The sequence below is a fragment of the Heterodontus francisci genome, unplaced genomic scaffold (assembly GCF_036365525.1).
Source record: "Heterodontus francisci isolate sHetFra1 unplaced genomic scaffold, sHetFra1.hap1 HAP1_SCAFFOLD_325, whole genome shotgun sequence".
Lineage (NCBI taxonomy): Eukaryota > Metazoa > Chordata > Chondrichthyes > Heterodontiformes > Heterodontidae > Heterodontus > Heterodontus francisci.
Window position 1 is genome coordinate 314,458 of NW_027140323.1, and position 18,186 is coordinate 332,643.

Sequence of the window (18,186 nt, forward strand, 5' to 3'; positions counted from 1 at the left end):
ACTGAGGAAACTCCCTCTTCATGCTCTGTGCCCTCCAGCAGCACTCAATGCAAACGCACAGCTCTGAGACTCCACTGAATTTACACTCTCTGAAAACAATGATCTGTCAGCATTACTGGAGCTCAGACAGCAGTTTAAGCTAGCTACCTAATTAACTAACTGAAGCTTCTCTTAGAGAGCTTGCACATTCCTGTTTAAAATTGTAAGAAACCTCACTTGCCTCTTAACTTAAACAGTAATTTCAATTAATTGTCAAATGTAAACACAATAAATACTGGACTTTAAAGCCTTAAAAATACTCACTTACCAAATACCCTTCTTTACACTCTGTGCCCTCCTGCCACACGCAGTAGAGGCCAAAGGGCTGCAAAGATTTCTAAACTGCTATCAATTGTTATGAAGGTTATTAAGGGCCATAAATGATTAAAACGTATTGGAAAGGATTATAAAGGAAGCTAAAGAATTTTGAGGAATTCTAAAGGATTATATTCGATTTGAAAGATTGGAAAAGCTCAAAGAATTCTGAAGTTTAACCATGCTTTAAAAGGTTTTAGCTACTACAAAGTGTTATACTGTGCTATAACTATTTATGAAGGATTATAATGTGTCATAAAGGGTTACCATGTGCAATGAAGTATTTGAAGGGCTATAAAGGATTATAAACAATTTTAAAGGATGGTAAAGGATTATCAAGGCTAACAAAGTGTTATAAAATGTTAGAGCATGTCATAATGCGTTATAAAGTATTGAAAAGTGTTACAAAGAATTATAAAGTGTTCTAATGTGTTGTAGATGATGATGAAGAATTCGGGTTGAAGATTCCCACTATCATTTCTCTTTCAATTGTTTTTATCCTAGTTGCTATGGAGACGGCTGGTAGGTGGGTCCGCTCCTGACGGGTTCCCCTCGCGCTGTCGCTCTGCTCCAATACATGAACAAGTTGGGCGGGGCTCAGAACGTCAGACCCCGCCTCCTGTCCCTTCTTCCTTCACCATTGGGAACAGGCACGCCCCCACTCTGGTCACCATAGGAACAGTGCTCGCCCCCATTCTCCCATTACCATGGGAAAAGGAACCTGCTGCAAAGCCCGATCCCCATGTGGAACAGGTCCCACCCCCTGCCCCGTCACCTTTCAGAACAGTCCCGACTCCATTCCCGCTTCACATTTGAGAACATGCCCCGCGGCCATGAACCATCTCCATGGGAAAGAGAACCCTTCCCCGCCTTGTCACCATATAAAGACTGGTCCCACAGTCGCTCTTTTCTGATAGCAAACCGCCCTTTTCCAACTCCCCTGTCAGCATGCGAAACAATAACCACCTACTACCCCGTCAGCATGCGGAACAGGCCCGGGCGGATTACCTCTTCCACAAGTGGAGCAACACCCTTCAACTACCTCCACAGCATGTGGAAGAGGCATGGTCAAACTACCCCATTAGCATGAGCAACAATCCCTGCCCAACTATTCTGTCACCTTGTGAACAGACCCTGCCCCTGCTGTGACAGACCCAGCCCCCGGCTGTTTGAAAAAGTGAAATAAAATGAGAATCTTTCCGAATAGGTGAGTGATTACAGTCCCTCTTATCATTGAATGAACTTAACAATTTGCGTAAAGGGATATTTCAGCATTTTCTTCAACTGCTGTCTGAACTGAGTCTGGGTTACGGCATAAATCACAGTGTTTGTGCAGCAGCTAAGGGGCTGCAGCATGAAGGCCATTTCCCGCACATAACTAGGAATTCCAGCCGCAAACCCAGAATGAAAGTTCATATACCGTATTCTGGTGCAGATCAAAACCACCATTAACATTGCCCATAAAAGTATGAAATTGGCTGAGATAACTAACAGTAAAATGATAGATTTCCGTCGGCTCTCCATCTCTGGGTCTCTCGGACTCTTGGTACTGCTGTGAGCCCGAAGTCTCCTGCGCCCTCTGCTGCTCAGCAAGATGTGTCTAATGGTGAGAGCATTTTGCAGCAGAATCACCACAAATGGGATCCCCGGGGTTAGAATGTTATGGAGGAACTCGATTGCTGCCCAGACCCGAGAGAAGACAACATCCTTTTTTACAGCACAAAACCAGGGTTGGTTATACAAAATATACTGACCTGTTAACATAAAATACCATAAAATGTTCTTTAAACATCTCAGCACAGTCACTGTTCCCAGAACCACAGCTGCCGTTTTCTCGGTGCAATTTTTTTTTTCAACTTCTGGCAGCAAATGGCCACAAATCGATCAAAGGTGAAAGTGACGGTGAACCAGACAGAACAGTCTGTGGCTGCATAAAGCAGGACGGCGTGAATATTGCAAACGTGGATGGACTCCCGGAAATTAAGCAGGTAATGGTAAACAACGGGAATGTGCCTCAGTATCACGTCGAATACAATGACCAGTAGATCCGCTGCTTCCATGGCCACCAGATAGTGAGTGACACATTTGGAAAGACCACACTTGCCTCGAGACAGGATGACAATCGTCATCAAGTTAACTGTGAGGAAGGGAAATAAACAGACACATTATTTATTAGGCTGTGAGCAAAGTTACCAGTTTGATTGCGGACTGACGGAGATCTTCAAATGTGTTACTGTGTCTAGCGATTCATTGATTGATACTGAAGGAAAAATGAGAATACCTGTGACAACTTGGAAGGAAGGAGAGATCAAAAGGCAAAAGGATGATGCTGAAGTTGTTCAACTCAACGCTGATTATAATCCTTCCCATCCGGCCTTTCCCTGCCTGGTTTCAAGCCTGTTCCGTCTCAAAGAACTCGCAGTCCTGACAAAGGGTCAATGACCCAAACGATTAAGTCTGTTTCTCCCTCCACAGATGCTACCAGACGTGCTCAGCATCTCTAGCACTTTCTGTTTTTTTCTTTAATTTCAAATTTCCAGCATCTGCTGCACTTTGGTCCTGTTCAGCACGTTCAGTGCTGGATTGACAGAGAGATTCCCTCACCTGTGACAGGCAGTTCGGAATTCAATGATGGCAAAACAATGCTTGGAAATCAGTCCACTGAAAAATCAATTAAACAAATAATCCCAATTATCACTAAGTTAACTATAAAGAAGATGAACTTTACACCAGTTTGGGAATAACAGCAGCAGTTTGAAGAAGTACTCTGACATTTGTAGATTTTTTGCACATTCAGTGATGGAGTAAATTACTATACCTTTGACAGGGCTTTCTGCTAGATACAGGGGCTGAATCTAGTGGAGCCAACGAGGGTCCCCGTGTCAGGACAGAAAGGTGAACGAAACCCCGCCGCGGTCTTTTGGACCATCCCACAGCTCAGTTGAGCGGCACTAGGGCAATTAACTGCCTGGTGCCTGGTCCTGGTCTATGTCATCATGGACATCCCGCCTGTTTAAACGAGTTAAACAGTCACAGGACCAATAGCTCAGTACTATTGGCAATGCTACTGGGAGCAGTGGAACTGCTGGTACTCCAGCAGGCCTGGGATGTGAAGCATCACTGGAGACCAAACTCCAGATGAATGTGCCAGCAAAACTGCAACATAACAGGTAGAGGCGCAACTAACTATATTACATCAGACATGGGAACAGATGAGTTGCTGGAGCTCCAGACCACAGTTTAGTCTGGCAGAGTTGCTGGCGCCAGCCAGTGAGCGTTGTCCACTGACAGTATGAAACCAGACCATGGGCCAGGACCATAGTTGGGGATACAGACCCAGATTTGTGTGGTGGAGTCACAGGGAACAATCATGGAGGGGCAACCACTGCCGGTAATTCACCAGGCCTACGACTGGGAAGATCGCATGAGCGCCAGACCCCAGGTGAGTGCAGCAGAGTCACTGGGGCAAGTCAGTGAGTTGGGGCCACTGATGGTACTGGGAAAAAAGATTACTGCTGAAGTTCAGCCTCCAGGTAATGTGGTGCGGTCACCAGTTACAGTCAGGATACAGGCGATTCTACCACTAGAGCACTAGGCCTAGGAGCAGGACAATCGCTGGAGACCGGGACCACTACTGGGACTGAACTAGCTTTGGGAGCAGGGCCATCGTGGTGACCTGAACTCCAGTTAAATATGACGAGGTCACCGGGTCCAGGCAGGGAATGGCCGAATGCTCATACTACACCTGACCTGGAAGTTGAAACATCGCTGGAGCCATGGATCATATAAAAATGAGACAGATTTGTTGGGAACAGTAGAGGGTGGGTGCTGCCAGCACTAAACCAGGCTTGAGGCCAAAAGCATTGCTGGAGACACGGAACCCAGGTAAGTGAAAACATGTGGCTGGGAACCATCAGGCTGCAGGGGAGCCACCGCTGTCAATACACTAGGTCCGTGAACAGGACCATGGCTGGAATCTCGACTTCAGTTAAGTGACGCAGGGTCAGCAGCGACAGTCAGGGAAAGGAGGCCCCAGGCCATATTGGACCAGCCCGAGGAGAAGTTCCAGCAAAAAATGTACAGACTTCAGTTGAGTACCATAGCATCTCCAGGGCCATACAGTGATGGGGCATAAAAGCAAGACATGCTGGAAATACTCAGCAGTTCTGGCAGCATCTGTACAGAGAGAAGCAGAGTTAACGTTTCAGGTCAGGGACCCTTCTTCAGAACTGGGTTTGGGGCCACTACAGGCACTAAAACAAGCCTGGGACTCGGACCATAGCTAGAAAACCAGACATTGATAAGTGTGGTGGTGTCACTGGGGCCTGTTCAGGCGTAGGGGCCATTGCCATTACTGCAGCAGCCCTGGAGCCCTGGGCATATGAATCCCCGAGAAATGTTGCAGGGATGCCAAAAGCAACCCCCAAGCAGCAGCCACTGACGATGCTACATCAGCCCTCAGAACCAGGCCTATCATTGGAGTCCCAAACAGCAGGTGTGGCGTGGCACCTGGATCAGTGTGGGAGTGGGACCCATTGCTGATTCGACATCAGGCCTTGAGGCAGGAACATTGCTGGAAACCTGGACCCCAGCTAAGCATGGCGGGTTCACTGGGGCCAGTCACTGAACAGGCATTACTGATAGGACTTAACCAGGCCTGGGACCAAGCCATCACTGGAACCATCGTTCCTATTTCTTTACATTGTGTTCACCAGAGCCAATCTGGGATGGGTGGCCGCTGCCAGTACTACACCTGGCCTGGGAGCATGCCTTTGTCTGGTGATCCAGCACCAGGTAAGGGTGGTGGGGCTGGCGAGCCAGTCAGGAAGGAGCCCCTACTTCTTGTACTATACCAGGCCAGGGACAAGACCCATCGTTGGATCGCCAGACACCAAGTAAGTGTGGTCAGTCACTGAGGGAGCGTGACCACAGTCAATACTACACCAGGACATAACCACGGTAAATGGCTGGAGTCGCAGATGCCTGTTAAGTGTGGTGGTGTTCCGTTGACATGCAGCGTGCATTACGTGTACTACACCTGGTCTGGAACCATAACCATCGCTGGACACACGGATCTCCAATGATTGTGGCAGTGTCAGCGAGCACAGACAGGGAAGGCTAGCCCTTGCCATTAATTAAGAGATATCCTTCTTTTTATTTCATTAACTAAAGCTTAGAGTTTAAAACGTACAAGCATTTCAAAGGAAATCAAAAATAAATTCCATATTCTGCACAAAGCATCGCATTGATTTTTGTAAGACATTTGACAAGGTCCCACATGGCAGACTGATCAGTGAAATGAAAGCCTATGGGATGCAGGAGACTGTTGCATGTTGGATCCAAAATTAGCTCAGAGGTAGGAAACAAAGGCGAGTCATTGACGTTGTTTCTGTAAATGGAAAGCTGTTTCCAGCGGCGTTCCACAGGGCTCAGTGTTGGGACCTTTGCTGTTTGCGGCATTTATGAATGATTTGGAATTATATGATTGGTAAATTTTATGATGGCACAAAAGTTGGCCGTGCAGTCGTCAGTGAAAAGGATAGACTCCACAAAGATTTCAGTGGTTTGGTTGACTGGGCAGAAAAGTGGCAAATGGAATTAAACCCAGATAAGTGTGTGGTAATGCATTTGGAGAGGGCAAATAACGCAAGAAAATATGCAGTAAACGGGAGGGTATTGAGAGGGTTAGAAGAGGTGAGAGACCTTGCAGGTCCCTGAAGGTGGAGGTAGATAGGTAGATAGAGTGGTGAAGAAGGCACATGGAATGCTTTTCTTTATTGGTCAGCTATGGAATAAAAAACAGAGATATAATGCTGCAACAGTATAAAACACTGGCTGAGTCACAGCTGGAGTGCTGCATACATTTCTGGTCACCACATTGCAGAAAGGGCATAATTGCTCTGGAAGAAGTACGGAGGAGATTTACAAGAATGTTGCCAGGGCTTGAAAGTTTCAGCTATGAGGAAAGATTACATAGGCTAGATTTGTTTTCTTTAGAATAGTGAAGGCTGTGGGCGAATTGATTGACGTGTACATAATGATGAGGGGCCTAGATGGATCAGACAGGAAGGATCTGGTTCCCCGGGTGGTGTGGTCAGTTACCAGGGGCACAGATTTAAGGTGATTATAGCAGGATTAGTGGGGACATGAGGAAACGTTTTTCACCCGGAGGGTGGTGGGTGTCTGGAATTCACTGTCAGGAACGGTGATGGAGGCAGAAAGCGTCAATTCTTTTAAAAGGTACCTGAACAAGCATCTGAAGTGCTGGAACTTGCAAGGCTATGGACCAGCTGATGGAAGGTGGGAATAGCTTGGGCGGCTAGTATTTTTTTGTCTGGCACAGTAACGATGAGCTGAATAGCCTCCTTCTGTGCTGTACTTTTTCTATCGTTCATTGACAGACACCTCTGGGTCCAAGAATAAATTATTTGTACAGGTGGTGGATGCAGGGTATTGAATATTATTCAAGGCGAGGTAGATAGATTACTGTTAGGTGAGGAAATCAACGGTTATCGGGTGTCGATGAGATTGTAGAATTGGAGACACAAACAGATCATCCCTGATCTTACTGAATAGTGGAGCAGGCTCGAGGAGCCGAATGGTGTACGTCTATTGTTAATTCTATTCCTGTGATGGGGCGTTTCAGATGGATGTATCTTGCTGAATGGGGGATCCATTGGTGGAATAAAAGTTACCCTATTTGGACTGGAGCATGATCAGGAACTGTTTCATAACCTGTCTGTGCTGATGGGATCCAGATTACATTCTCTTCTTCCTCCACATGAAGTGGCCTCCTGATTCCTGTGTTGTCATGATGGCAATGATTTGAAGTGTGCAGCAGAAAACACAAAGTTGTGCACCTGTTCCAGCGTGTACTACAGGGCTCCCCATGAGCGGTTCATGCATTGGAAGCAGTGCTTCATCACACCGATTGTTTGCTCCACGATGTATCTGTTGGCTCCATTTTTGACGTTAAACCTGTGTTATTTTTGGTTGCTTGGGGACAGAGGGGTGGGTGTTTGGGCGTGAGAATTCATTAGCTGTGGATAGAGTCGGTGGCCTTTATCTCTGGAAAACCACGTTGTGAACATCCACTGCTTCAGAATGGCTGCTGCCTAACTAGTGGATATTCACCGAAATGATATATTGTGCATGGTCACACGGCGACTGTACAGTAATGGAGTGAGAGTTCTTTCAGATCCTATACCTTTCCCCTTTGACATATGAGGCTCCACAAAGCCACGTACACCATTGAGAATCCAGCTCTCCAGGCAAAGCCATGGGACCTCACATCGTGCTGCTCCCTGCAGAGGGAGAAAACAGTGGATTCACCTAACCCAGTATAGATGACATCTGTCGTCTCCCGGACGCATCGATGAACGGCACACAGTGAGACATTGGCTACATTGCCGGCTCCTGCCTGCATAGCTCCGGGTGCAAAGAAGCTCAATGAAACTGTAACATTACAGGCCACTGGCCGCCACATCCTTGCCCTGGTGTGCATCTCCAGTTCCTGTTGTAGAAGGTGCAACAGCTCTGTGACCACCTCCTTATTGAATTGGAGTTGCCTCACACACTCATCCTGGGTTAGTTGTAGGTAGAAAATTTGCTCTTGGCTAAGGTTGGCTGGGTAGGACTGACTCTTCCTCCTCCCCTCCTTTCTTTGCAGAGATTCCTCTTTTCCATTTGGTCATCACTGCTGCAGAGCCAGATGCACTGTATCATACCTCATCCAGAACTGAGTCACCAAATCCTCTGGCCTCGTGTATGCAACAACTGGCAACAACCCATAACTGCCCCCTCCACCGCCCCACATGGTGCAATAAAATAATTCACAGAACCACCATTAACGTTTCCCCAGCAGAAGTAAACCAACAGCCCTTCACCTGCATGCAGAATGCCTGGACCTTTTAAATAATGCGGGAGGGGGTGTTCCTGGTGCTACTAAACGCATTTTGATCAGAGACTGACTAACACAGGTGGTCAATGGACACACAGAGATCAAGCTTCAAAGACGTGTATCAACGCTGCAAGAATCCACTGCCCAATATGGAGCACAACATGGGACATTACGCTAGTGGCCGGCAGATTGTCCCATACATTTGCGAATTTTCCTGGTTTTGCAGCACTGGCATCCGTGTCTCAATGGAGCCCAAAACAACGGTCAGGGAGAGATACTGAGGGAAAGAAATTCTCCAACAACACTCAAGAAGCTCATCAACATCCCGGACGAAACAACACGGGTGGCACAGTGGCGCATTGGTTCGCACCGCAGCCTCACAGCTACAGCGACATGGCTTCAGTTCTGGGTACAGCACTGTGAGGAGTTTGAAAGTTCTCCTTGTGACTGCGTGGGTTTCCGCCAGGTGCTCCGGATTCTTGCCAAAGCCTTGCTGGTTGATAGGCAAATTGGCCCTTGTAAGTTTCGCCTCGTGTAGGTAGGAGAATGGTGGGGATGTGACAGGGAATGGGGGTTTCATGTAGGATTATTAGCGAGAGACAGCATGGTTTTGTGAAGGGGAGGTCGTGTCTTACTAATTTGATTGTGTTTTTTGAGGAAGTGACGAAGATGATTGATGAAGGAAGGGCAGTCGATGTTATCTATATGGACTTCAGTAAAGGCTTTGACAAGGTCCCTCATGTCAGACGGATACAAAAGGTGAAGTCACATGGGATCAGAGGGGAGGTGGCAAGATGGATACAGAACTGGCTCGGTCATATAAGACAGAGGGTATCAGATGATGGGTGTTTTTCTGAATGGAGGGATGTGACTAGTGTTCCATAGGGATCAGTGCTGAGACCTTTGCTGTTTGTAGTATATATAAATGATTTGGAGGGAAATGTAGCTGGTCTGATTAGTAAGTTTGCGGACGTCACAAAGGTTGGTGGAGTTGCGGATAATGATGAGGATTGTCAGAGGATACAGCAGGATATAGATTGGTTAGGGACTTGGGCGGAGAAATGACAGATGGAGTTTAATCTGGACAAGTGTGATGTAATGCTTTTTGGAAGGTCTAATGCAGGTGAGGTTAGAGAAACTCGGATTGTTTTCACTGGAACGACGGTGGGGAGGGGCGACATGATGGAGGTTGACTAAGTTATGAGCGGCATGGACAGAGTGGTGCAAAAAAAAAAAAAACCCTTAGCAAATGTAATCACCTCTAAGTCTGCCAAATGATGCTTCACCTCCCGAAGGACGTGGATGAGCTTTCCGGACGTCGATGGTGGGCACTGAGGAAATGGCTTATTACCTGCACCAGATTCCACCCCCCTCCCCCCCCTTTACCCCCCTTCCACCCCCCCACCCCCGTCCCCTTCCCTGCTCCACCCTCTCAGCTCACCCCCTCACAAGCCCGTCCCAGCCCGCCCCCCCTCGCACCATCTTCACCCCGCACCCCCTTCCCCTGCACCCCCCCCACCCCCTCCCTCTACCCCTCCCCCTTGCATCCCCTCCTCCCACCGGCACCATCCTACACCTGCGTAGGGGCCCCAACAACCCCACTGCCTTGTGGGCGTCTCGGGAGAGACCAAGGCTAAGGGAGTAAACCCTAACAGAAAATCCGGAGCGGAACCCCGTAGGCGGTCATGTGTCACCTTTGGCATGTTTCCGGCAGTTCCTGCAGCCATACTGGTGCCAAACGTCGTGTCCTGCACTCCTTTGGACCCCACCAGAAAGGCCGAGAGGGGGGTTTTGACGACTGGGCAACTCTCAACCTCCATAAATTTGCCCAGGCATGCGCCATGGAGAGGTCACTCCATAGTTGCCTCACAGCGACTGAAACAACACGGAAGGCAGCAGTTACGGGTTATAAGTCCAGATAAATTGGCGTAGAAACTGGGCGCCACGGGTTGCCTTTGTCGGTGGGAGAGGTCATTGCACCTCACTGGACAGCTACCGCCCGCCTCAAACCGGGCAGCCCCCGGTCAATAAGGTTCTGTCCCGCCACAGTCTGCCTGCTTCAATGGGTGCTTGGAGCTCAGGGTCATTGCCCGAAAGGTGGACTGATACACCGCACCAAACAACATGAAAAAAGGAAAGAAGGTACCAGCCCTTCGCTTTGCAAGCTGGAACGTCAGAACTATGTGTCCTGGCCTGTCGGAAGACCTTACACAAATCAACGATTCTCGGAAGACCGCCATCATTAACAACGAGCTCAGTAGACTCAATGTGGACATTGCAGCACTTCAGGAGACTCGCCTCCCCGCGAGTGGCTCTCTAGCAGAGCAAGACTACACCTTCTTCTGGCAGGGCAGGGATCCTGAAGAACCAAGACAGCATGGAGTGGGCTTCGCCATCAGAAACTCCTTGCTCAGCATGATAGAGCCTCCCTCAAATGGCTCGGAACGCATACTGTCCATCCGACTGCTCACCACCTCTGGTCCAGTACACCTACTCAGCATCTATGCTCCAACACTCTGTTCCGCACCTGAAGCTAAAGACCAGTTCTATGAACAACTCCATAACATCATTAGCAGCATACCCAACACCGAACACCTATTCCTGCTGGGGGACTTTAATGCCAGGGTTGGGGCCGACCATGACTCATGGCCCTCCTGCCTTGGGCGCTATGGCGTTGGAAGGATGAATGAGAACGGGCAGAGACTGCTTGAGTTGTGTACCTATCATAACCTCTGCATCACCAACTCGTTCTTTCACACTAAACCCTGTCACCAGGTTTCATGGAGGCACCCAAGATCACGTCGTTGGCACCAGCTAGACCTCATTGTCACAAGGCGAGCCGCCTTAAACAGTGTTCAAATCACACGCAGCTTCCACAGTGCGGACTGAGACACCAACCACTCCCTGGTGTGCAGCAAGGTTAGACTCAGACCAAAGAAGTTGCATCATTCCAAGCAGAAGGGCCACCCGCGCATCAACACGAGCAGAATTTCTCACCCACAGCTGTTACAAAAATTTCTAAATTCACTTGTAACAGCCCTTCAAAACACTCCCACAGGGGATGCTGAGACCAAGTGGGCCCACATCAGAGACGCCATCTATGAGTCAGCTTTGACCACCTACGGCAAAAGTGCGAAGAGAAATGCAGACTGGTTTCAATCTCATAATGAAGAGCTGGAACCTGTCATAGCCGCTAAGCGCATTGCACTTTTGAACTACAAGAAAGCCCCCAGCGATTTAACATCCGCAGCACTTAAAGCAGCCAGAAGTACTGCACAAAGAACAGCTAGGCGTTGCGCAAACGACTACTGGCAACACCTATGCAGTCATGTTCAGCTGGCCTCAGACACCGGAAACATCAGAGGAATGTATGATGGCATGAAGAGAGCTCTTGGGCCAACCATCAAGAAGATCACCCCCCTCAAATCTAAATCGGGGGACATAATCACTGACCAACGCAAACAGATGGACCGCTGGGTTGAGCACTACCTAGAACTGTACTCCAGGGAGAATGCTGTCACTGAGACTGCCCTCAATGCAGCCCAGCCTCTACCAGTCATGGATGAGCTGGACATACAGCCAACCAAATCGGAACTCAGTGATGCCATTGATTCCCTAGCCAGCGGAAAAGCCCCTGGGAAGGACAGCATTACCCCTGAAATAATCAAGAGTGCCAAGCCTGCTATACTCTCAGCACTACATGAACTGCTATGCCTGTGCTGGGACGAGGGAGCAGTACCCCAGGACATGCGCGATGCCAACATCATCACCCTCTATAAAAACAAAGGTGACCGCGGTGACTGCAACAACTACCGTGGAATCTCCCTGCTCAGCATAGTGGGGAAAGTCTTTGCTCGAGTCGCTCTGAACAGGCTCCAGAAGCTGGCCGAGCGCGTCTACCCTGAGGCACAGTGTGGCTTTCGTGCAGAGAGATCGACTATTGACATGCTGTTCTCCCTTCGTCAGATACAGGGGAAATGCCGTGAACAACAGATGCCCCTCTACATTGCTTTCATTGATCTCACCAAAGCCTTTGACCTCGTCAGCAGACGTGGTCTCTTCAGACTACTAGAAAAGATCGGATGTCCACTAAAGCTACTAAGTATCATCACCTCATTCCATGACAATATGAAAGGCACAATTCAACATGGTGGCTCCTCATCAGAGCCCTTTCCTATCCTGATTGGTGTGAAACAGGGCTGTGTTCTCGCACCCACACTTTTTGGGATTTTCTTCTCCCTGCTGCTTTCACATGCGTTCAAATCCTCTGAAGAAGGAATTTTCCTCCACACAAGATCAGGGGGCAGGTTGTTCAACCTTGCCCGTCTAAGAGCGAAGTCCAAAGTACGGAAAGTCCTCATCAGAGAACTCCTCTTTGCTGACGATGCTGCTTTAACATCTCACACTGAAGAATGCCTGCAGAGTCTCATCGACAGGTTTGCGTCTGCCTGCAATGAATTTGGCCTAACCATCAGCCTCAAGAAAACGAACATCATGGGGCAGGATGTCAGAAATGCTCCATCCATCAATATTGGCGACCACGCTCTGGAAGTGGTTCAAGAGTTCACCTACCTAGGCTCAACTATCACCAGTAACCTGTCTCTAGATGCAGAAATCAACAAGCGCATGGGTAAGGCTTCCACTGCTATGTTCAGACTGGCCAAGAGAGTGTGGGAAAATGGCGCACTGACACGGAACACAAAAGTCCGAGTGTATCAGGCCTGTGTCCTCAGTACCTTGCTCTACGGCAGCGAGGCCTGGACAACGTATGCCAGCCAAGAGCGACGTCTCAATTCATTCCATCTTCGCTGCCTTCGGAGAATACTTGGCATCAGGTGGCAGGACTATATCTCCAACACAGAAGTCCTTGAAGCGGCCAACATCCCCAGCTTATACACACTACTGAGTCAGCGGCGCTTGAGATGGCTTGGCCATGTGAGCCGCATGGAAGATGGCAGGATCCCCAAAGACACATTGTACAGCGAGCTCGCCACTGGTATCAGACCCACCGGCCGTCCATGTCTCCGTTATAAAGACGTCTGCAAACGCAACATGAAATCGTGTGACATTGATCACAAGTCGTGGGAGTCAGTTGCCAGCATTCGCCAGAGCTGGCGGGCAGCCATAAAGACAGGGCTAAATTGTGGCGAGTCGAAGAGACTTAGTAGTTGGCAGGAAAAAAGACAGAGGCGCAAGGGGAGAGCCAACTGTGCAACAGCCCCAACAAACAAATTTCTCTGCAGCACCTGTGGAAGAGCCTGTCACTCCAGAATTGGCCTTTATAGCCACTCCAGGCGCTGCTTCACAAACCACTGACCACCTCCAGGCGCGTATCCATTGTCTCTCGAGATAAGGAGGCCCAAAAGGAAGAAAGAGGACAGAGTGGATAGTCAGAAGCTTTTTTCCCAGGGTGGAAGAGTCAGTTACTAGGGACATAGGTTTAAGGTGCGAAGGGCAAACTTTAGAGGGGATGTGCGAGGCAAGTTTATTACACAGAGGGTGGTGAGTGCCTGGAACTTGCTGCCAGGAGAGCTGGTGGAAGCAGATACGATAGCGACGTCTAACAGACATCTTGACAAATACATAAATAGTAAGGGACTACAGGGATATGGGCCCCAGAAGTGCAGAATGTGTTAGTTTCGGCTGGCATCAAGATCGGCGCAGACTTGGAGGGCCGAATGGCCTGTTCCTTTGCTGCACTGTTCTTTGTTCTTGTTGTTCTTTTGATTAGAATAAATGGGTGGTTGTTGGTCAGCACAGACTCGGTTGGCCGAAGGGCCTTTTTCAGTGCAATAAACCTGCTGATTGACATCCCATCCAAAAACATTCGCTCTCTCCATCAGTGACACACAGTGGCAGCAGTGTGCACCATCTACAAGATGTACTCCAGCAACACACCAACGCTCTATAGACAGCACCTTCCAAAACCACGACCTCTACCAACGAGAAGAACAAGGGCAGCAAATGCATGGAAACACAACCACCTGCAAGTTCCCCTCCAATCCACACACCATCTCGACTTGGAGCTATATCGCCGTTCCTTCACTGTCGCTGTGTTAAAATCCTGAAACATTCCTTTCCAGCAGCACTGTGGATGTACCTACCTCACATGAACTGCAGCAAGTCAACTCACAACCACCTACTCATAGGCAATTTGGGAATTGTGATAAATGCTTGCCTAGCCAGCGACGCCCACATCCAATGAGTAAATAAAAACATAAATAAATACGAAGCTTAAATGAGAAGTAGAGTAATTCTCTCAAATGTGATCTATGCATATAATGAATCACTTTTAAAGTTCTCATAGCTGCATTTAGAGTCTTTCCAGAGACACCAACAGTAGTAAAGATGAGAGTAATTTAGAAGAGCAGTTAGAAAATACTTACCAGCAATGCCAACAACAAGGAGGGCAGAGTAAATGACAGGAGAAGTAATGCAGTTGAAGATGGTTTATAAATTCAATAGTTGGATAGCGAAGCTTACCAGGAACAGAAACAGGAGCCAGGATGGGGTAATAAAAGTACTGAATAATCGAAAGTGAGAGCAAAATCCGCCAGTTTAAAGATAGCTCATCATAGTATGCAGAAAGATCGTCAAACTCCCAGGAGAAACTCCTGTCTGTTGTTGCAGCATTCCGATCTATTGTTTTCAGATTAAGACCCATTCTTGTAACATTCCAATCTATTGTTCTCAGATTTTGACCCATTGATGCAGCATTCCAATCTATTTTTCTCAGACTCAAATGTATTCGCTCCCTGTCTTGATGCCACTGATCTCTGTTGGTGCCAGAGGTGATGTTCGCTCTAACGCGATGGGGTAACACATTGAAAGGAGTCCTTTATTAATAGAAGTGGTGAAATCTCCAGTGACACAATTTGGGTCCATGGAGGCTGACATTAATCAGTCACTGAACAGACAGGTGCAGTTAACTCCTTCCAATCAAACACAGCTTGAACCACAATAAAATGGTATTGGTGCATGAGGGCTGAGGGAGGCAAATGTTAAACCCTCTTTTAAACAGTAGAGATGTGATAAACCATATAATTACAGGCCTATCAGACAAACCTCGGTGAAATGTTGGGGACATCCTTCCAGTCTATAATCTGGAAGAAAATTGTGCTTTTCAGAAAGCATGAGATTATAAATGAGAAGCAACACAGATATGTTAATGGTAAATCATATCTGTCAATGACCGTCTCGTCCTTTGCTGATGCATTGGAGAGAGTTGATGAGGATTGCACGGTTGATGCTTTGTATTTGAACTATAAAAAGCCGTGGAATCAAGTAATATTTAATAAAGCCGTTTGGGATCTCTGAACCTTATGGATTAAAGGGGTAGTGAAGCATGGAGATGATATTAGCTGAATAACATAATGCAGAGAGAAGCGGTGAACATTTGTTGTTCGTACACTAGAGGGCAGATTATAGAGTGGCGTTGTCCAGGCGTCAGTACCAGAAGCACTGCCTAGACTTATATATAACGGGTATAAATTCAAATTCCACAGATAGAGACTCGGGCATATGAAAAAACAATGCGAATGAAATGTGGTAAGAGGGAGGATGAGGTCCTGAAAGCAGATTGTAGGGAGCTGGGAAGGATATGAAAAAGCAGGACCTCGAAAGCAGTAATCTCAGGATTACGCCCAGTCCCACGTGTAACTGAGTACAGAAGTGGAAGAATTGAGCGATTGAACACGTGGCAGGACAACTGGTAGAAGAGGGAGGGCATCAGATTCCTAAGACATTGGAACAGCTTCTGGAGCAGGTGGGACTTGTGCATGATGGACGGGTTGCATCTTAGCAGGACGAGGACAAATCCTCTGGCAATGTCTTTTTTTAGTGCTATTGAGGAGGGTTTAAACCAAATTGTCAGGGGGATGCGAAACTGAGAGGGAGCTCAAATTGGAGGAAGTTATACAGGTAACTTTTCAGGGTTGTAGGAGGCAGGACCAAGTATCATAGAGGAATGCCAAAGAGTTCAGAATACTCGGGTAGATAGATAGCACAAGAGTAGGGAATTGTACATTATTAGGTGAGGTCAGAGTAACGGAGAAAGTAATAAGGTCTGCATCAGGGTTAATGTACATGTTGTGGCGATAACAGAGACTTGGCTCTAAGAGGAACAGGACTGCGTGTTAAATATACCTGGATACCAGGTGTTCAGGAAAGATAGGAAAGGGAAAATGAAAGAGAGAGGGGTGGTGGCATTGGTGAAGGAGATCATTGCAGTTCTGGGGAGAAAGGATGTCCTAGAGCGGTCGGGGACAGAATGAAATTGGCTAGCAGTCTGGAACACAAAAAGTGCAGTTACATTGCTCGTTGTTGTTTGTAGGCCACCAGCTGGGCGAAGGATGTGGAGGAACAAGTTTGCAAGGAAATTGCAGCAAGGTGCAATAAATTATAGGATAGTTATAATGGGTCTTTAATTATCCCAACATAGCCTGGGATAATTGCAGTGTAAGGAATGGTGAGGGGCAAGAGCTCCTAGAGTGTGTTCGGGAAAATGTTCTACAACAGTATGTTGCTCGTTGAACGAGAAAGAAGGCACTACTAGACCTGGTTCTTTGGAAAGAGGTGGGCCAAGTGGATCAAGTAACAGTTAGAGAGAATTTAGGAGTTAGTGATCATTGTATCATAAGGTTTAGGCTGACTATGGAAAAGGACAAAGAGCAATCCAGGGTAAGAATAATTAACTGGGGGACGTCCAACTTCAGTGGGGTAAGAATTCAGCTGGGCTGGTGAAATTGGAGTCAAAAGCTGGTAGGAAAACCGATAGAAGAACAATGGGCAACCTGCAAAGTAAAGGTCAATCGGGCACAGTCAAGGTATGTTGGCTCGAAGGGGAAAATGAGGGCAAAATCCAGAACCCCCGGATGACAAAAGGGGTAGAGATTACGATAAAGAAGAGAAGTGTGTTCATGACAGATGCCAGGTAGAAAAAAACTATTGACAACCACGCTGAATATAGAAGATCCAGAGGGGATGTGAAAAAGTAAATAAGAGAAGGAAAGAGAGAGTATGAAAAAAGATTGGCAGCTAGCATTAAAGGAAATCCCACAGTTTTCTACAGGCATATTCATAGGAAAAGTTTGGTAAAAGGAAGAGTGGAGCTGATCCCACAGCAGAAGATGAATTTGAATTCAATTAATAAATGTTGAATTAAATGCTAATCCAATTTGTTTGTTTATTGATTTAGTTATACAGCACTGAAACAGGCCTTTCGGCCCACCGAGTCTGTGCCGGCCATGAACCACCCATTTATACTAATCCTACATTAATCCCATTACCCTATCACATCCCCACCATTACCCTACCACCTACCTTAAGAGGGGCAATTTATAATGGCCAATTTAACTATCAACCTGCAAGTCTTTGCCTGTGGGAGGAAACTGGAGCACCCGGCGAAAACCCACGCGGTCACAGGGTGACCCTGTGATAGCCATGAAACCATTGTCGATTGTTGTAAAACCCCATCTGATTCACTATTGTGCTTTAGGGAAACAAACCTGCTGTCCTTATCTGGTCCAATCTACATGTTACTCCAGACTCACAGCAATTTGATTGATTATGAAATTCCCTTTGAAATGGGCAGTTGTATCAAACCGCTGCAAAGTCAATAACGGCACAAAAGGCGGCTCACCATCTATTTCCTGAGGGAAATTATGGATGGGCATGAAATCCTGTCCCAGCCAAAGACACCCACATCTCATGAACGAATAAAAACAAAAATCAGACTCATAAGGGGTCTGGACAGAGTAAATAGAAAGAAAATGTTTCCTCCCGTGAAAGGATCGTGAACGAGAGGGCAGAGATTTAAAGTGTTTGGTAAGAGAAGAAAAAGTGACATGGGGAAAAACCTTTTCACGGAGCGAGTGGTTAAAAAAACCTTTTCACGGAGCGAGTGGTTAAGCTCTGGAATGCACTCTCTGAGA